This window comes from Eumetopias jubatus, unplaced genomic scaffold, assembly GCF_037043125.1.
Source record: "Eumetopias jubatus isolate StellerSeaLion01/CBP00866 unplaced genomic scaffold, mEumJub1_p1.0 scaffold_15, whole genome shotgun sequence".
Taxonomy (NCBI): domain Eukaryota; kingdom Metazoa; phylum Chordata; class Mammalia; order Carnivora; family Otariidae; genus Eumetopias; species Eumetopias jubatus.
The window spans coordinates 53,916,068-53,938,350 of record NW_028274821.1 but is presented as its reverse complement, the minus strand read 5'-3'; the positions used below and the strand labels follow the sequence as shown (position 1 = coordinate 53,938,350).

At 37.1% G+C, this 22,283-nt stretch overlaps 1 pseudogene; it reads left to right on the top strand.

Annotated features, from left to right (window-relative positions):
- The first annotated feature begins 12,895 nt into the window (after positions 1-12,895).
- The window catches only part of LOC114218188 (14-3-3 protein zeta/delta-like), a 29,716-nt pseudogene continuing 20,328 nt past the window's right edge, over positions 12,896-22,283 (top strand).

The following is a 22,283-nucleotide window of genomic DNA, read 5'->3' as shown; positions in this document are numbered from 1 at the left end:
ATTAATTGAAGTTTGAAATTACTTCACGTGCTCAGTGTGCAGAATTAAGTGTCCCCAGAAATAGAAAAAAAAGAGTTGAATTATCAGATAATCATAAAAACAAGCTCCAAAAGGAGATTGTACAGTTAATAGCCTAATCATTTTGACAAAGAACACTCTTAATTCTTAACCACCTTTCTATAATGATGACAACTAATAGAAAAGCAATTACAGTGTTAGAATTATTCTTACACCTGCTGAGTCTGACCCTTTATGTTTCCATAGGGAATCCAATAGGGTTCGTGATGAATTGAGGTGGGATATTACACTAACTTTCTTTGAAGCTAATTGTGTTGCCACATTTACCAGCATCTAGCACAATAATTATCTGGCCAAGCATTTTTTGTTATGAGCAATATGTACAAAATATGGGCAATCAGTAATAACTAGAAAATTAAGCTGGCAAAAAAGAAATCATTATAGATGAGTTGGACTTAATAGCATAATAAAAGATTACTCTACAAGAAGACTTGTGTTAGCACAAAACTCTACACAAAATACAAAGTTTTACACTAGTGATCATATTTCAGAACATCAGAAGAAAATGTATCCCTCTTGGTTCATGTTAAATAATAAAGCGACCCTCCACATGTAACAATATGAGCCCTCCAACACATGTGGAATCAATTTCTCCTTAATATTATACAGTACTCTTCTTGAATAGTAACTGTTCCTGAAGATGTCCTCATAAGACAGAAAATAAAGAATCAAATGATCACATACATGGAAGAAAAAAGAGTCCCTCACTTGCTCTCCCCTTTTTCTGCATTTGTGGGGGATTTGCGTGAGGATAGGAGAACCTGTGTGTGAAGCTTGAAAACGAAGATGGTTGTTTCCATAATCCAGGTCCACCCATGTTGTAATAATAGGTGCAAGTTTTTGTAATAAATTAAAAGCAGGTAGGATAGAGTGATTTTTTTTTAGTGTAACAATGCATAAACCATGACAACAAATGCCATCAAACAGTATGAAACTCTCATTGCTTTGGGGATATTTGACCCTATAACCAAACTGGTCTTTTATCATCCTCCTCCATTCATGGAAATTCTAAACTCTAATGAGAAACATTCAAAAATAAGAAATGAGGGGGGCGGAGCAAGATGACAGAGGAGTAGGAGACCTAGATTTCCTCTGGTCTCAGGAATTCAGCTGAATAGGGATCAAACCATTCTGAACACCTACGAACTCAACAGGTGATCGAAGAGGAGAGTAGCAACAACTCTCTGAACAGGGAAGCGACCACTTACTGGAAGGTAGGACGTGCGGAGAAGTGAATCCAAGGCGATATTCGGGAGGCTAGACGGCGGGGGAGGGGCCTCCGTCGGCTGCTTCTGGCAAGTGATAGAGCCGCGGAGCACAAAATCATAACTTTTAGAAGTCGGCTTCGCTGAGGGACATCGCTGCAGTGGCTAAGCGGGGGGAGGAATCCTCCCAGGACAGTGCAGTCTCAGGACCCTGGGGGTCACAGAAAGACCGGGGGTGCCTGAGTGCAGCAGAGCTCCCAGGTATCGGAGCGGGGAAGCCGGCTGCAGAGACGGAGCCGAGGCGCGGGCTCTCAGCTCAGGGTTGCCATAAACTGTGATCAGTGGACAAGTTGGGCCACTGCTCCTCCAGCAGGGACCCCCAACAAGCGGCAGAGCCGGGGAGATTCCCCTTCCTCCCCCAGGAGGAGCGGCGCGGGAGTGCACCGCAGGGATCTGCTGGGTTTGGAGACTCCACACGGGGTCGGGTGCCAGAGATAGAAACGTTCAGTCACAGGCCGGGTGAGCACGAGTGCAGCTGGAGACCAGGGAGACGGGAGTGATTGCTTTTCTCTGGGGGCGCACTGAGGAGCGGGGCGCCAAGTTCTCAGCTCCTCTGAGTGGAGATTGGGAGGCCACCATTTTCACCCTGGTCCTCCAAAGCTGTCCGGAGAGCTTGCAGGGAACAAAGGCTCCTGAGAGCAAACCCAAGCAGCTTGCTTAGCCCAGACAAACAAGGACAGGGCAATTCAGCCTCCGGCAAAGACATGTGGGAACCACGGCAACAGGCCCCTCCCCCAGAAGATCAGCACGAACAGCCAGCAAGCCAAGACCAAGTTTACCGATCAAGGAGAATGGGAGAACTCCAGCGCTAGGGGAATACTGCACATAGAATTCATGTTTTTTTTTTTTTTACCATGATTCATTAGTTCATCAAAGTTAATTTTTTAACCGTTTTCTTTAATTTTTCTTTTTCTCTTTTTCAACCAACATATCAATCCCTTTTTTAAAAAAAAATTTTTTATTTTTCATTTTAGAGTCATATTTTATCCCTTCATAGTAGTTACCCTTATTTTTGTCATATATATGTATATATAAGTTGTTCTCTCTTTAAAATTTTGAGATACAGTTTCTTCTAACAGATCAAAATATACCCTAAATCACTAGTGTATGGCTTTGTTCTACTCTCCTGCCTGATCACATTCTCTCACTTTTTTCTTTTTTTTTTAAATCTTTCTTTTTTCAAATAAGTTAATTCCTTTTATAAAATCTTTTATAATTTTCATCTTTACAGTCATCTTCCATCCCTTCATTGTATCAACCCTTATTTTGTACATATATAAGCCTTTCTTCCTTTAAAATTTTAGGAGGCACTTTTTTCTAACAGACCAAAATACGCCCAAAATCTAGTGTGTGGCACTGATCTATGCACTAGCCTGATCATATTTGATCATATTCTGCTTTTTTTGTATTGTTCTGGGTTTGTTTTATCTTTTTTTTCTCTTTCTTTTTTCTTTCTTTCCCTTTCTTTTCCCCTGGTTTCAGGTCTTTTCTGATTTGTTTAGAGTATATTTGCTGGGGACGTTGTTAACCTGTTAGCATTTTATTCTCTCATTCATCTATTCTCCTTTGGACAAAATGATAAGACGAAAAAAATCACCTCAGCAAAAAGAACAAGATGTAGTACCGTCAGCCAGGGACCTACCCAATACGGACATTAGTATGATGTCAGACTTAGAGTTCAGAATCATGATTTTAAAGATACTAGCTGGGCTTGAAAAAAGCGTGGAAGTTATTAGAGAAACCCTTTCTGGAGAAATAAAAGAACTAAAATCTAACCAAGTCGAAATCAAAAAGGCTATTCATGAGGTGCAATCAAAAATGGGGGCACTAAATGCTAGGATAAATGAGGCAGAAGAGAGAATCAGTGATATAGAAGACCAAATGATGGAAATAAAGAGGCTGAGGAAAAGAGAGGGAAACAACTACAGGATCACGAGGGCAGAATTCGAGAGATAAGCGATACGATAAGACGAAACAACATTAGAATAATTGGGATCCCAGAAGAAGAAGAAAGAGAGAGAGGGGCAGAAGGTATATTGGAGCAAATAAGAGCAGAGAAGTTCCGTAATGTGGGGAAGGAAACAGGCATCAAAATCCAGTAGGCACAGAGAAACCCCTCTCAAAATCAATAATAATAGGTCAACACCCTGACATCTAATAGTAAAACTTAGAGTCTCAGAGTAAAAGAGAAAATCCTTAAAGCAGCTCGGGAGAAGAGATATGTAACCTACAATGGTAGAAATATTAGATTGGCAACAGACCTATCCACAGAGACCTGGCAGGCCGGAAAGGACTGGCAAGATATCTTCAGAGCACTAAATGAGAAAAATACGCATCCAAGAATACTATATCCAGCTAGGCTGCCATTGAAAATTGAAGGAGAGATAAAAAGCTTCCAGAACAAAAAAAAACTAAGGGAATTTGCAAACACGAAACCAGCCCTCCAGGAAGTATTGAAAGGGGTCCTCTAAGCAAAGAGAGAGCCTAAAAGCAGCATAGATCAGAAAGGAACACAGACAATATACAGTAACAGTCATCTTACAGGCAATACAATGGCACTAAATTCCTATTTTTCAATAGTTACCCTGAATGTAGATGGGCTTAATGCCCCAATCAAAAGACACAGGCTATTAGATTGGATTAATAAACAAGACCCATCAATATGCTGTCTGTAAGAGACTCATTTTACACCCAAAGACACCCCCAGATTGAAAGTGAGGGGTGGAAAACCATTGACCATGCTAATGGACACCAAAAGAAAGCTGGGGTGGCAATCCTTATATCAGAAAAATTAGATTTTAAAACAAAGACTGTAAAAAGAGATGAGGAAGCGCACTATAACCTACTTAAAGGGTCTATCCAACAAGAAGATCTAACAATTGTAAATATCTATGCCCCGAACATGGGAGCAGCCAATTATATCAGGCAATTAATAACAAAAGCGAAGAAACACATTGACAACAATACAATAATAGTGGGGGACTTTAACACCCCCCTCACTGAAATGGACAGATCATCTAAGCAAAAGATCAACAAGGAAATAAAGACTTTAAATGACACACTGGGCCAAATGGACTTCACAGACATATTCAGATCATTCCATCCCAAAGCAACGGAATATACATTCTTCTCTAGTGCCCATGGAACAGTCTGCAGAATTGATCACATCCTAGGTCACAAATCAGGTCTCAAACAGTACCAAAAGATTGGGATTATTCCGTGCATATTTTCAGACCACAATGCTTTGAAACTAGAACTCAATCACAAGAGGAAAGTCGGAAAGAACTCAAATACATGGAGGCTAAAGAGCATCCTACTAAAGAACGAATGGGTCCACCAGGAAATTAAAGAAGAATTAAAAAAATTCATGGAAACCAATGAGAATGAAAACACAACTGTTCAAAATCTTTGGGATACAGCAAAGGCAGTCCTGAGAGGAAAGTATATAGCAATACAAGCCTTTCTCAAGAAACTAGAAAGGTCTCAAATATGTAATCTCACCCTACACCTAAAGGAGCTGGAGAAAGAACAGCAAATAAAACCTAAACCCAGCAGGAGAAGAGAAGTAATAAAGATGAGAGCAGAAATCAATGAACTAGAAACCAAATAATAGTAGAACATATCAACGAAACTAGGAGCTGGTTCTTTGAAAGAATTAACAGGATTGATAAACGCCTGGCCAGACTTATCAAAAAGAAAAGAGAAATGACCAAATCAACAAAATCATGAATGAAAGAGGAGAGATCACAACCAACACCAAAGACATACAAACAATTATAAGAACATATTATGAGCAACTCTATGCCAGCAAATTAGATAACCTGGAAGAAATGGGTGCATTCCTAGAGATGTATCAACTACCAAAACTGTACCAGGAAGAAATAGAAAACCTGAACAGACCTATAGCCACTAAGGAAATTGAAGCAGTCATCAAAAATCTCCCAACAAACAAAAGCCCAGGGCCAGATGGCTTCCCAGGGGAATTCTATCAGACATTTAAAAAATAATTAATACCTATTCTCCTGAAACTGTTCCAAAAAAATAGAAATGGAAGGAAAACTTCCAAACTCATTTTATGAAGCCACCCTTACCTTGATCCCCAAACCAGACAAAGACCCCATCAAAAAGGAGAATTACAGACCAATACCCTTGATGAACATGGATGCAAAAATTCTCACCAAAATACTAGTCAAAGGGATCCAACAGTCCATTAAAAGGATTATTCACCACGACCAAGTGGGATTTATCCCTGGGCTGCAAGGATGGTTCAACATCTGCAAATCAATCAACGAGATACAATACATTAAAAAAAAAAAGAACAAGAATCATATGATCCTCTCAATAGATGCAGAAAAAGCATTTGACAAAGTATAGCATCCTTTCTTGATCAAAACTCTTCAGAGTATAGGGATAGAGGGTACATACCTCAATATCATAAAAGCCATCTATGAAAAACCTACAGCGAATATCATTCTCAATGGGGAAAAGCTGAGAGCTTTTCCCCTAACGTCAGGAACGCGGCAGGGATGTCCACTCTCACCACTGCTATTCAATATACTATTAGAAGTCCTAGCCACAGCAATCAGACAATAAAAAGAAATCAAAGGCATCTAAATCGGCAAAGAAGTCAAACTCTCACTCTTTGCAGATGATATGATACTTTATGTGGAAAACCCAAAAGACTCCACCCCAAAACTCCTAGAACTCATACAGTAATTCAGTAAAGTAGCAGGATATAAAATCAATGCACAGAAATCAGTGGCATTCCTATACACCAGCAACAAGACAGAAGAGAGACAAATCAAGGAGTCGATCCCATTTACAATTGCACCCAAAACCGTAAGATACCGAGGAATAAATTTAACCAAAGAGGCAAAGGATCTGTACTCAGAAAAGTATAAAATACTCTTGAAAGAAATTGAAGAAGACACAAAGAAATGGAAAAACGTTCCATGCTCATGGATTGGGAGAACAAACATTGTGAAGATGTCAATGCTACCTAGAGCAATCTACACATTCAAGGCAATCCCCATCAAAATACCATCCACTTTTTCAAAGAAATGGAACAAATAATCCTAAAATTTGTATGGAACCAGAAGAGACCCCGAATAGCCAGAGGAATCTTGAAAAAGAAAAGCAAAGCTGGTGGCATCACTATTCCGGACTTCCAGCTCTATTACAAAGCTGTCATCATCAAGACAGTGTGGTACTGGCACAAAAACAGACACATAGATCAATGGAACAGAATCGAGAGCCCAGAAATGGACCCTCAACTCTATGGTCAACTAATCTTTGAGAAAGCAGGAAAGAATGTCCAATGGCAAAAAGACAGTCTCTTCAACAAATGGTGTTGGGAAAATTGGACATCCACATGCAGAAAAATGAAACTGGACCATTTCCTTACACCACACACAAAAATAGACTCCAAATGGTTGAAAGACCTAAACGTGAGACAGGAGTCCATCAAAATCCTAAAGGAGAGCACAGGCAGCAACCTCTTTGACCTCAGCCACAGCAACTTCTTCCTAGAAACATCACCAAAGGCAAGGGAAGCAAGGGCAAAAATGAACTATTGGGATTTCATCAAGATAAAAAGCTTTTGCACAGCAAAAGAAACTGTCCACAAAACCAAAAGACAACCGACAGAATGGGAGAAAATATTTGCAAATGACCTATCAGATAAAGGGCTAGTATCCAAAATCTATAACGAATTTATCAAACTCAACACCCAAAGAACAAATAATCCAATCAAGAAATGGGTAGAAGTCATGAACAGACATTTTTCCAAGGAAGACATCGAAATGGCCAACAGACACATGAAAACGTGCTCAACATCGCTCAGCATCAGGGAAATCCATATCAAAACCTCGATGAGATACCACCTCACACCCGTCAGAATGGCTAAAATTAACAAGTCAGGAAACGACAGATGTTGGCGGGGATGCGGAGAAAGGGGAACCCTCCTACACTGTTGGTGGGAATTCAAGCTGGTGCAACCACTCTGGAAAACAGTATGGAGGTTCCTCAAACAGTTGAAAATAGAGCTACCCTACAACCCAGCAATTGCACTACTGGGTATTTACCCCAAAGATACAAATGTAGGGATCTGAAGGTGTATGTGCATCCCGATGTTTATAGCAGCAATGTCCACAATAGCCAAACTGTGGAAAGAGCTAAGATGTCCATCGACAGATGCATGGATAAAGAAGAGGTGGTATATATACACAATGGAATATTATGCAGCCATCAAAAGGAATGAGATCTTGCCATTTGCAATGATGTGGATGGAAGTGGAGGGTGTTATGCTGAGTGAAATAAGTCAATCAGAGAAAGACATGTATCATATGACCTCACTGATATGAGGAATTCTTAATCTCAGGAAACAATCTGAGTGTTGCTGGAGTGGTTGGGGGTGGGAGGGATGGGGTGGCTGGGTGATAGACATTGGGTAGTGTATGTGCTATGGTGAGCACTGTGAATTGTGTAAGACTGTTGAATCACAGATCTGTACTTCTGAAACAAATAATGCAACATATGTTAAGAAAAAAGAAAAAGAAGAATATAGCAGGAGGGGAAGAATGAAGGGGAGTAAGTCGGAGGGGGAGACGAACCATGAGAGACGATGGACTATGAAAAGGAAACTGAGGGTTCTAGAGGGGAGGGGGGTAGGGGGATGGGTTAGCCTGGTGATGGGTATTAAAGAGGGCACATTCTGCATGGAGCACTGGGTGTTATGCACAAAGAATGAATCATGGAACACTACCTCAAAAACTAATGATGTAATATATGATGATTAACATAACAATAAATAAAATTTAAAAAAATAAGAAATGAAACAAAACAAGCACCTAACATAACAGAAATGATTGACAGTCTCGAAAGCCTTAGAGGGTAGGAGGCAGATTCCAAACCAAGATGGATAGGGCAGTCTGGGAAGAAAGAAGGAATTGGAAAGGGGGTGATTTGAGGGGTGGCCCCAACAATGGTGAATGTAAATCTGTCAGGCCCACTAAGGAACAACTAGGGTGAGAAATAACACAAATTTTCCATATTCTCTACCCAAACTGGACTCTTCTTAAACTGCACAAAGCAATTTGAAACTGAAATAGTGAATAGTCAATGAATACTGAATAACAAAATAGGATAATATATTTTTCTAGAATCTGTGTGTGACAGATACATTAAGAACACTCACATTAAAAGATTAGCTATGATTGGAAATATAATTTCATCTTTCTCTTTCTGTCCCTACAAAAGCAGCTCAAGTTTGCTCTTGCTGGGACTCTTAGGACCAATGTGTGGTGCGTGCATGCGTGTGTGCCTGAGTGTGTGTGTGTGTGTGTGTGTGTGTGTGTGTGAATAGGGACAGGATGCCATAAACTATTGTTAATTCATTTCACAGGAATTATGCATATCAATTCTCTCCTAAATCCACTGGCCTGAGACTTTGCACAGCCTTTATTTTCACCCCTAAGTATGTAATGTATATTCCTCAGGAAAGTCTCCCTCCAGGATGTAAACCAAAACCTAGTGAAGCATCTGGGGATTGAGATAGTGGATAAACCTCTCATTTTCTAGTTCAGAACATTTTCAATGATTCCATTTGGCCAGCTCCAAATGGCACATCAAATTCTATACTTTTGTTCTTACTTTACCTTAGAAACCATTCTCTTGCCCATTACTAGTCCATCAGCTACTTGTGAAATTGTTGGATTAATGTCCTGATTACTTCACATATAGTCCATTGACATTTTCTGAATGGAGAAGTGAAAAACACCCTACTGGACAAAGGTTATCATATTTTTTGTTTGGGGGATTTTTTTAGTAATTAACTTTCATCATTGCAGAAGTTAACTATCATCATTCTTGAGTTAAACAAAAGAAGTGGTTTTTGGGGTCTCATTCTTTCATTAAGATTTTTAAAACTCTCAACATGAATTCATAATGCATAATGAATCTATCATGAGCAAGTACTGGGACAGTGGCAGAGTATAAGACACAGTTAGCTCTGTCCAAAGAAAATCAGTTACATGTGGTTACTTCAAGTACTGTAAGTACTTTGGAGCCAAGTAAACCTGAATTCAGATGAAAACTTTACCATTAACTTAAATTATAACGTTGGGTAAACTCTAAACCTTATTTTTTTTTTCAGTTCTAAAATGGTAATGCAACATCAAATTCATAAGGACACTGTAAAGATAAAATAAAGTCTTTCAATTAGTTACTCTGTTAACACTCACAAGGTCAACTGCTATCATTGCTCCTGAAACTTAGCTCAAAACATGGTAAATAATAAATTCTCTCTACATGAGTGTCCATGAAGGGAAAGAAATTTAGTGCCTGAACTTGAGAAGCTGGCGCTTGAATTTTCATATCTGTTTGTGTTGTTAGATCTTTGAATGATTTTTCTTCATTAAAACAGTTTCATTTCTATTGTTTTAAATAATTTCCTTAGAATTTCTAATCCACCCTTGGCATTCTTTGCTAGTACTTACCACCTTTATAGATTTGTTCCTTTTTGCCTTTATTTTCCTTAATTTTTGTGGAAATCTGGGATGAAGGAGGAAGATAATTGGGTGATATTACTCTATCATGGTAACCTAAAAGTCTCAATATATATTCTTTTTTATTTTTTCAAATTTTTATTAAATTCTAGTTAACTGGGGGCACCTGGGTGGCTCAGTTGGTTGGGCCTCTGACTTGATTTTGGCTCAGATCACAATATCAGGGTCATGGAGTCGAGCCCCACATTGGGCTCTGCACTCAGGAGGAGTCCGCTGGTCCCTCTCCCTCTGCTCCTCTCTGTGCTCATGCGCTCTCTCTCTCCCTCTCTCCCTCTCAATTAAATAAATAAATAAATAAAATCTTTTAAATAAATTCTAGTTAGTTGACAAGTAGTGTAATATTGATTTCAGGAGTAGAATTTAGTGATATATCACTTGCATATAACACCCAGTATATTCTAATTTAGGTGACATATATCTGTCTGGTTTCTTGGTTGGGGAGTATAGTTGTAATTTCAATTATTCTCAGCTCTTGAAAGAAAAGTCTTTCAGAGTTGGCAAACAAAATGACAATGCTTCACAGAGAAGACCCTCTGTGGTAGATTCCTAAGTTTTATGAAATTTACCCATCCTGCCAGAGACAACCTGTGGGATTTTTTTTTTTCAAAAATGGAATGTATGTATAAGGATATATTTTAGCAGTTAAATCTCCAAAAGATAAAATAAGGATATGCGATCATTGAGTTAAATGGTTGGACATGGACACCAAGGGAGGATTTACCAGGCAAAGAACAGTTCTTTAATAAGGAGCTTTAACAACTTTTTCTTTTGGTACTAAAATGCTATCCTTTCAAATTCTGGTAAGTAATCAACATAATGACAGTCCAAATTAGTTTGAATTTACATAAGTCTACTTAATGCTGCATACTTCCAAGCCATTGTACTAGACAATATGAAAAACAGAAAGAAGAAAGGAAATAGCTTTTGTGTGTATTGAGTTTACAGTCAGAGTCAGAGAGCTGAATATACAAATATATATATATTTTTAAAGAGGAATTAATAAATACTAAATGTATATTTATTTCCAAAGCTGATGTTCTCTGTCTACTTTACTGAAGTGAATATAGGGGAAGTCAAAGATTTATGGAAGATGATCCAAGTGCAATAGGCAGAGATGCAAGACACAGAGGTGGGTAGAGAAATAGGTTGAATGAACATCTGAAGAGCATCGTAGAGCGGAGGGACACCTGCTGACTGTAGGGCAATCAGGTTGATCTTTTGGCTGTAGCTAACTTATAACTTCCTTCCTCATGAAAGAGAATGTACATAATTTAGAAGATTAAATGTTACACCTTGATTATACATATATGTAGCATTTGAGCACTAGGAGTTGTACCCTAGTGTGCCATTTTATGCTGTTAGAGCAATAAATGTTTTGAACTTGACTCAGAGGTGAAAAGGCTCTCCAGAGAAGCTTTTAAATGTTCAAATTCAGGACATGGTTTTTCTATCTCCAGAAGTGAATAAAATCCCGAAGGAGAGAAACCAAAAGAAATAAATCAATAGGAGGGTGGGAAAAATAGTGGACCAGCTACTGGGATGGTGTTAGGAACTTGGCAATTTGATAAATTCAATTTGCTGAGCCTACACAATACAGAGTAGGAACAAATGGAGCAGGTCAAGGAGAGCAAACTTCAACAGCTCTTACACAAAATATATCAGCAGAGGAGTGTTTATTATAAAGTTAATGGAGCTTTTTAATTTAATTTTATTTTATTTTTAAAGATCTTATTTATTTGACAGAGAGACAGAGCACAAGCAGGGGGAGCAGCAGGCAGAGGGAGAAGCGACTCCCCGCTGAGCAGGGACCCCCCCCCCCAGTGTGGGGCTCGATCCCAGGACCCTGAGATCATGACCTGAGCCAAAGGCAGATGCTTAACTGACTGAGCCACCCAGGCACCCCCAAAGCTAATAGAGCTTAATTTTAAAGGTGCTTCATTTCTACTATCCCCTTCCAGGGCTCTGGGATGGGCTCAAACGCTATGTTCATAGAATTTTATGTCTTGAAAAATTTGCAAAATTAAGTCATTGTAACCAAGTTAGTTAATATCATTGTCTCTTTCCTCTCCAACTTTCACTGTCACCTGGCTCCTTCCTGTCAAGTCAATCAGCTTTGGAGTAGCCTCATTATTGCGACCTAGCTAGAGGGAGGTTGAGTTGCAGATGTTTTATTTTAGAAGTATACTATCCATGATTCTGTTACTTCTTTGTAATTAGTTAACTTATTTATAGCCACCATGGTATAGCAATTTAAAAAAATCCAATTACAGCCAGTATATTCAACCACGTATTGTACCAACTCAGTTTTGTGTCCAATTTTGTTTTTGTTTAGTTTGCTTAATGAGGATCCTTAGAATTGTATAAAGTTCATGACACACAAAACCCTGGATGAAACATAATTTCTGAAATGGAGAAGTTGATAACTGACTCAGAGGGAAAGAACAGATCCCAAGAAATCAATGTGGTATAAAAAACTGATACAACATGAGAGTATTAATATCTCTGGGTTGGGAATGAGGAGGCCTAATTTCTTGTTTCTGAAGTGTAGGCATAATAATTTAATATAACAGGCATAATTTCATCTCTTCGGGATTCAGTTGTGTTATCTGTACAAATGAAAAGGTTAATCCAACTTATGACTGACAAACACTGGTCCTTGAATTGCTCTTCATAATAAAGTTTGCAAGGACAATTCATTCATTCACATATGACTGGAATGTTCACTGAATATCTACTACATGTCTGAGGCTGCTAAGGTACTAGGAATGCAGGGACTCTCTTTTCCTGTCGCTGAGAGCCTGGTGTTTTGGAGAGCGGGGTGGGGGCAGAAACATTAAACAAATAATCACAGAAATGCATAGAAAATTACATACTGTGTGTAAGTACTACAGAGATAAAGTAGAAAGAGCCACAGGAGAGTCCAATAATTAACTTTTCTGAAGGAGATCAGATAAAGCTTCTCTAAGAAAGTGGCATTTAAGCTGAGATATGGATGAGCAGGAGGTAAGTAATGATCGTGAGAGATTAAAGGAGGAGGCTGAGAACCTTTCAGGCAAGTGGCAAGGCATGAGTAACATCCTGAAGAGGCAGGAAGCACAACTGATGAAAGCAGGGGTCTCCCAATTTTATTTTGATTATGTAGAACAAGCGGTTAAAAAATTTGACCACACTATTTGTTTGTTTCTTTTTCCATGAGTAGGATATGTGTACTATTGTATTTATATGGTGTATATAATACAAAAATAACAAAAACATAAATGTTTCAATATTACATTACAAAGTGTACAGAAACCTTTCCATTCTAACAACAAAAAAGAGCACTGTGGTAAATAGATTACACATTTTTATTTTTGAAAATCTTGGTGCAGTACTTTGTGATACAGTGATTAAAAGTCTTTCTATGGCCAGTTTATTTTGATGACTAATTTTAATGGCTATTATAGCTTTAAAACATAATATCCGCAAAGGAGCATATCTAAATAGGAAAATTACATGATTAGTCAAACTTAGAAAATTATGAATATGATTTTATAATCCATTTGCCCAGGAAGCAAAATTTTTTATTAAAAATTGCCTAGCAATTTGTGATTTCCTGGCATCAGTCAGCTGTCTAGAAAACTGATCAGAGTGTATTGAATATTCAATTTTTAACAAATAAATCTCAAATCCACAGAAATTCTGTATTTAAAAAATTCTAAGGGATTAGAAAACTTTGCCTCCAAAGACATCAAGTGTGCAGAGATGAGAACATTTATGGTTGGTACAATCACATAACTTCCAACATCTATATAATAATGATGGAAACACTTCCAAACATCTGTCTTCAAAAGAGCTCCATCCATAACAAGAGTTTCCTTAAAAGAGAGCATTATTAGCCGTTTCACTCATTAAAACATCAAAGTTACTTCAAATAGGCTAGGCAATTTTAGTTTTAAAAAATGATTAGTAGGCTTGAAATTGAAGAGAAGCATTTGACAGAAATGAGCACATTTTTTTGAAAAGGAAAACAGGAATTCATCTTTATGTAGAATAATTCTTCTAAGAATTTTGCCATGTGTTAACTAGCAAACTTTGGACATCACAGAAGATTTTGATAGTCACTGCCCGTCTTATTTCCAAAGATCTATAAATACTCTATTATAAAAAGCAATGTTTTTAAAAACCAACCTCAATAAAACCTTACTAAAAGGGTAAACTTATTTTTTTTTAAAGAAATCTTGTGTTGCATCAACTGCAGTGCTTTAAAATATTCTGGAAATGGACAGAAGAGTAAGATTGAAGCCATCTAACAGTGCAGGCTTGCAAGCACAATGCTTCCCCAAAAAGCTGCTCCACTTTGTAATGGGGCACCCTCCAACAGACCAAGGTATCAAGGCGGTAATCCTTACCGAAAACGTCAATGAAGTCTACTTTAACAGTTTTGTAGATAAATGTCAAAATAAACCCTAATATTTTCACCATCACCAAAATGTAATATTATCTTGTGACCCCCTGTGTCTTTGTTTATTTCACTCTGTAGACCACTGCTCTGGAGGAACCAAAAGAAAGTCTGGGAAGTTGGAGGGCAAAAAACAATGGGAGTGAGAGACGTGGCTGGTTGAGAAGGCAGGGTAGAGTGTGTGCCCTGGTAGGACATGTTAAAGATTTCCTCAGGGGCACCTGGGTGGGCTCAGTCATTAAGTGTCTGCCTTTGGCTCAGGTCATAATCCCAGGGACCTGGGATCAAGCCCCGCGTCAGGCTCCCTGCTCAGGGGGGAGTCTGCTTGTCCCTCTCCCACTCCCCCTGCTTGTGTTCCCTCTCTCGTTGCCTCTCTCTGTCAAAGAAATAAAGTCTTTAAAAAAAAAATAAAGATTACCTCACGAACAACAGGAGTGACAATCCACTATTGCATTTCATGAGATTTTTAGAAAATTAAAATGTATCTACCAGGTTGTCCTTTATTCCGTTTGTATTATTAGTATTAATATTAGCATTTGGGGTAAAAATTTTTGAATAACTTATAATAATGGTACTTTCTTTTTAACTTTATTTTATTGGGGTAAGAACACATAACATGAGATCCTTCTCTTAACAAATGTATATGTGTACAGTGCATTATTGTTGACTGCAAGCATAAGGTTGTACAGCAGATCTCTAGAGCCTACTCATCTTCCTTAACTGAAAGTCGATGCTCATTGATTAGTGACTCCCCATTTCCCACTTCCTTCAGCCCCTGGCAACCACTATTCCACTCTTCGATTCTATGAATTTGACCATTTTTGATACCTCAGATAAGTGAAATCATACAGTATTTGCCTTTCTGTTACTGTCTTGTTTCACTTAGCATAGCATCCTAAAGGATAATACAACACAGCACATACTGCAGAATATTTTTGTCTTCTTAAAGGCTAAATAGTATTCCATTGCATGTATACACCACATTTTCTTTTATTCATTCATCTCTGTTTAAAGTGTTGCATTCCATGAAAAACGGACCAGTCTTTATTTTCTTCCACCTCAGTGTTTTTGCTATATTTCTTTTAAAATTTTAATCTTTGTAAACCAAATATCTGAGAACCACTAGTCTACATAAAATCTATGATCCCTTTTACTCTCTAAAATTCTGGGTTTAGGGGTGCCCGGGTGAATCAGTCATTGGGCATCTGCCTTTGGCTCAGGTCATGATCCCAGAGTCCCGGGATCGGGTCCCACATTTGGCTCCCTGCTCAGTGGAGAATCTGTTTCTCACTCTGACCCTCACCCTGTTTGTGCTCTCTCTCTCCCTCTCTCACAAATAAATAAATAAATAAAATCTTAAAATAAATAAATAAAATTCTGGGTTTATATACTTTATACTTAGAAAAAAAGATTGAAGTCCATGTGGAACGAGCCATTGCGTTTTTGCTGTGGTTTTAGAATAGAAATAAACTGTCCTTGTGTAAGATGGTTACCTATCATTAAAGATGCCACATAAAGTTTTCTGTGGGTCGCAAGGGTTTGGACAACCCACAGATTACACCGCTCTTTCTGGTCAGCTTTCTAGCAGCTATTATGCTGGATATATTCTTACATACCCTTCATCAAGTGTGCTGATAATTACTTGAAGCTTTTAGAAAAGCATAGAGTAACAATGTAAAATATTCCAGAAAAAAAATGGAAATATTTACATACATTTTTCAGGTTTCCAAAAATTGATTATTCTGGGAGTGAGAAATCTTGGGAATTGAATGAAAGCCAGATTTCACTTTTTGCATGTTTACTGTCATATAGGCACATCCTTCATGGCAATGACTCTGTAAAGTATAAATATATTTATAGAACTTATTCTCTGGCATTATCCGTGAGAATAAAGCCCCAAACGTGCATGAAACTTGTTTTTATAGTAACTGATAGTTGTCAAGTTGTCAAGAAAAGTAAAAACAAAACAAAACAAAACAAAAGAAGCAAAAAAAATGAACTATAATGTGTGACTGGGTTTTATTTCAATAAATCCATAAATATGATACTTCTTAGAGTAAACTTAGATATTAATATTAGCATTCGTATTTGATGTTAAATATTTCAGATAAGTTACAGTAGTAATACTCCCAGTAGGAAGATTTCATTTACACATAGCTAGAAGGAGGTCTCATGCAACCAAGACCTCATTATTTTTACCAAGTTATTTGTGACATGTACTTATCTAAAGGATATCAGAGATAATTAAAAGTAAATCTCACTTGTCAAAAAAAGATATTTAGAGTATACTGTGTCTTGATATCACTTTTATTTTATAGGAACAAATATAGGAACCACTATGAATTGTCTGTATTTTTTGTAGGTGCTTATATTAATCTTAAACTGTGACTTTCAACAAGCTTTCACAGTTCCCATCAAAGATTTTCCACAAACTGTGCCATGGCTAAAATATAAACACTCAAATTTTTAAAAGGAGCACAAATTTGTGGTGCAAAGAAATTTTTAAAAAAGGATAAAGTTAAACATTATTCTTAGGTACAGTAATAAGATATGATAGGGCCGTACCTGGACAAATAGCTAAAAACCTAGAGTAAGCTGTGAGCCCTCTAATGCATTCCATTTCAAATTTCATTTTTTTAAAAAGCTACAAAAGAAAAAAAATATTTTACCTTCTACATAATTATGGACTCTAAAGACATTGCTTGTTAGCTTGTAGTAATAAAATACTTTAAACATATCAAATAAAAATTCCCTAAAATATTAAGCATGTAGAAGCAGTAACATGCGTTTTGACTGCTATAGTCTATTCTTCAGAGCATACAGTTGGAAATCTTAAATTCTGTTATGAAAAAGCCCTTGAATGCTCTACTTTTTCTAACGGAGAAGTGAACACAATAAAGTACACAGCAGCAGTTTTTAGAGGAAAATGAATAAAGTCTATTCAGAACTTCATTAATTCAACTGAATTTCTTATTTCCTAGTTTATGGACTATACTCAACTGTTTTATGTTCCATTTCCCAGGGAGATGAATTGTTAGTCTACTAACTGAGTAGTTCTGAATAGTATGGATCGCAATAGTTCTCTTTTACCTAAATTTCCCTTTTAAATGGAATATTTCAACATATTATAAATATATGGGTAAGTATGTGGATATGAATAAGTATATCAATGAAAAATATCTTATAAGTGAGTCTCAAACTCTTTAGAATTGAAATTGTTAGAGTTTTTTAGAATTCAGATCCACAACAACAAAGGCTCACATTATGTGAGGTTAGGACCACACTTGATGAGGGTATGGAAAGTAAGGAGCAGAAGTACCTTCTACCAAGGAGGATAGGCATTAAATGCTGAGTTTTTAAATGTTCTTCTATAGTCTTAACATAAAAATGATCTTGCCCTTGGATCATTATATTTTTCCCAAAATTTTGGGTACATTCTCCATCTAGTTCCAAACAATACGAAAATTGTCCTTCCATTTAGTCAAATTGATCTTTGTCTCTTCTGACTACAGTATTTTGAAGTACAATTGAGGGAGCACTGCTGCTTGAGGACTAGAAGACTGCTTAGTGATAGAGTAAGTCTTTTTCAAAGTCAAGGAAATTTTAGCCGTAAATAGGTTAAATTTCCATTCTTGATGATGCAGGCATCTGAACCAGCCAACTTTGATGCCTGTAAATATAGTATATCACCAGTAATTATAAATTAAAGTGGACATGTAGGCTGTATAATTTATAATATAATTTCGTAATTCAATCCTGATAGAGAAATATTTAGGGCACTTAACATCAGATACATGATCACAAACAGCACCCCTCCCCCAGTCCTGAGACTATAAGAGCTTATTAAGTTTTGTCCATGTTTTAAAAAATAAATATCACTCAAATGTAACTGTCTTCTCTGAATTTTCTATTCTGTTCCATTGATCTATGTGTCTATTTTTGTACCAGTACCATACTGTTTTGATTACTAGAGCTTTGTAGTATAACTTGAATTCTGGAATTGTTCTTTTTTTTTGGTTCTTCTTTCAAAATTGCTTTGTAGCAGCATTATTTACAATAACCAAATTATGGAAGCAGCCAAAGTGTCCATTGATAGATGAGTGGTTAAAGGAGATGTGTAGAGGCACCTGGGTGGCTCAGTTGGTGAAGCGGCTGACTACTGATTTCAGCTCAGGTCATGATCTCGGGGTCCTGGGATCGAGCCCCCCATCGGGCTCTGTGCTCAGCAGGGAGTCTGCTGGAGATTCTCTCTCTCCCTCTCCATGCACTTCTCCCCCTGGTTGTGCTCCCTCTCTCTCTAAAATAAACAAATTAATCTTTTAAAAAACGATGTGGTGTATATATATGCAATAGAATATTACTCAGCCATCAAAAAGAATGAAATCTTACCATTTGCAATGACATGGGTGGAGCTAGAGAGTATTATGCTAAGTGAAATAAGTCAGTCAGAGAAAGACAAATACCATATGATTTCACTCATATGTGGAATTTAAGAAACAAAACAAACAAGCAAAAAAAAAAAAAAAGAGAGAGAGAGAGAGGCAAACCAAGAAAGAACTGTTGATCACCCCTTCTGTCTGTAAATTCTCTTGGCTTCCAGGATGTTACTCTCTTCCATTCCTTTTTCTTCTTTGAATGTTCTTTCTCACTTTCCTCTATTATCATCTTCTTCTCAATATCCCTATTGAAATATATTTTCTCCATTTTTCTGCTTTAGACTTCAAATAATAAATGCTGGCAACTTTAAGTTATAGGTACTCATTTTTTAGAATATACCTGAATATATAGCACTTGTAATTCAATAGAACCCAAACTTGCCACATTATTTGTCCTTCTCCATAGCCCTTCTCTCTGAGAATTGTTTAAAGACATTATCAAGCATCTAGTGGGTTTTCCTTATCTTTTTCTAGTTCATTAACAAAAATTTTTTATATGTTGTCTATATCTCTAATCCTCCCAGACCATCTTATTCTCTGCAACCTGAGGGATTTTTCTAGAATACAAATCTAACCTTGTCACACATCTGCTTAAAATATTTCAATTGGCCATCAAAATATAAAGATGATTTCTGAAATCTTTAGCATGGAATTTAAGACTTTTTATAATGAAGCTCTCCTTTTCCTTCTCTCATCATATCCATTCACTCATTTATTCATCAATTTGGTTCTATTGGTCAATCTATTAGGCACTAAGATTATGAGGTCAGAAATAACCCCATAGATCTTTTAAGCTTACCCACTTCCACTGTACCCACATGGACGGTTCTACCTCTAAGAATGTCTTGATCTTTCGGGTATCATGCCTTTGCCCCTGAAATTTTCACTTACCTGATTGTTCTTGCATTCTCTGGCCATCTCACCGTGTCCTACTCACCCTTAGAGTGACTGAAATTGCCCATCTTTCTTCAAGTTATAAGTAATTTCTCCTACTTAAGTTCCAGTAGAATGTTCTCCAAACTGCCTGTTAATTAACTGTAATTTTTTAATATTATACAGAAACTACTATGTAATATTACATTAACATATAGTACTATGTATTATAGGGACAAAAATGTCTTTGGAGTTAGTAAAATTCAGTCTCCAGTCCTGACTCTGTCATCTATTATCTGTGTGATTTATTCTAGGAAAATTACTTAAGCTCTCTGTGCTCCTCTTTCTTGGTATATGAAAAAGGCTTAATGGGTCTAGTTATATACCTTAATCTAGATACCTAAATTTATGCCTCTATCTCTACAAACCCATTTACTGCTGTAATATATCTTTGATCAATGCATTTTATTTAAGGGCAGAGATTCTGATATGTAGATAATGTATACACAGTTGATTCAAGGCATCTTATAAAATGCATACCAGTACCCATATATGATGATACCCATGTCCCTATCCTCAACAGTGTCCACTTTTCTTGATTAAGGTGCAGACATTAATAAGATTAGTTGGGTTAAATAACCAGCAGTGTTTATAACTAAATAGAACATGTGCTTATGTGGCATTTTAAGCAATACCTATATGACATTAGGCAGCCATTTAGCTATTCTGAACTTCAGTGTCCTAATTTATAGAATGAGAAAGTAGTAGTAGAGTTCTTCTCAGTTCTAAATTCTCATTCTGATATTTAATTCCATAATCCATAGAACTCTGGTTACAAAAGTAGTACTATAATAATAATACCAGAAACTCTGATAGTGCTTCATTGATTTTAAAAATTTTATATGCTTTACCTATTTTATTCTAATGGTTTTGAGAGATGAGCAAGTTGTTACTATTATCTTCTAAGATGAGAAAACCAATGATAATACCCAAATGATGCAGGCATATCAGATAGCTAGTTAAAACTTGGTCTTCTGTTTTCCTTCTGCTATGCTAGTAGTTTCTGACCAGTGGGCTCAGGACCCCGTGGAAGTCTCTCTCTCCCTCTCAAATTTTACATTTTATAAGCCTTAGTAGGAGTAATCTTTGCAGTTGAGCATATGGGAATTTTTTTTAACACTTTGGTTTTTTTCAATCGTAAGAAAAATCTATCTATTCATCTATCTGTCTACCATTGACATTGGCTTTATAATTTTATGAAAGGGTGACACAATGTAGTTTGAAAGAAAAGCAACAGACCAAGTATCCAAGCAATTCGAATTCCCATCTCTGTTCTTCCTCCTGCTTAGATAGTCTGCCTTTTATCTACATCAAATTTCCCATGTGTAGAACAGAAAATAGCAGCCACTCAATGAACTCTCCATTATGATACATACATATTTAAAGAAAATTAGAGCAAGCCTAAAGTCCTATTTGGCCATTCATTTCAATCCTCTACTTTTTTCTCAAGCCTTTTCTTACGCTGCTCAAAGCAGTAAAGATGCTAATTTATTATGTAAATTAAGGTTCTTACCGTTTCTGAAAGTGCACAACCAGATAAGGACCTAGAGCGAAAAGTCATGGCAGGTAATGGAGCAGCCATGGATTATCAAACTGCGGAACGTGGTTATGCCACCAACACAGCTGGTGGAAACATGGATGTCCTCATAAATAAGACATATCTGAGCTTTGTTCCACTAGACCGTGATCTCCTTGAGTAGGCATCTGCTTTTAATTCATCTTTATGTCCACAGTATTCCATTACAGGACACAGAGTAGACACCTAATTAATATTTTGGGAAAGTGGAAAGAATATGGAATCCCAGCTCTGCTGCTTACAAGTGTGAAATTGGGCAAAATACTTAGTTGTATCCCTTATAACATGGTACTAGTAATAGTTACTTCACAGGATTATTTTAACTTTTAAATGTGCTTGGCATTTGTTTGATGCTCAGTAAATATTAATTTCCCTTCCATTAATCTTGAATGAATTAAAGAATATTTTCTGTTTTAGGTAGGATTTTTTTTTTTTTTTTTTTGAGCAAAGGCCCTAATCTATAAGTGTGCACAGAATATGCTGGATATCGCAAAAATGTTTGTGATTACACTGCAAAATAATTTAAAAGGGTCATTGATGTAGGGAAATAGGCTGAGGATAAAACCACATGAATAGATTGAGGTCATCATGTTAAAGATTTCAAATTCCATACCCAATAATTTCAACTTTTCCTTCTAAGAAATGGGAAAGTATTGTAGTTGACCAGGGCCAAACTTAAATTTATGATTTAGAAATAGTCCATGAGCAAGAGTTTAAAGATAGACTTTGAGGGTGCCGATCCTCATAGAGGTCCAGACAAGACATAATGAGGGTTCTGGATGGAGGCACCAGCATTGGGGATGGAACAGAGTAGATGGAGGTGAAGCCAAGTCATTTGCTATCTTGGCAGGACTTGACAAGAGATTAGATGTAAGGAATGCAAGAGCAGAAGGATCTGAGGGTGGCTCCAATATTTCTAATTTCAAAACTAGGTGAATGACTGCTGTTGATATTCGCTAAGATAGGAATAATTTATATAACCATATAACTGGA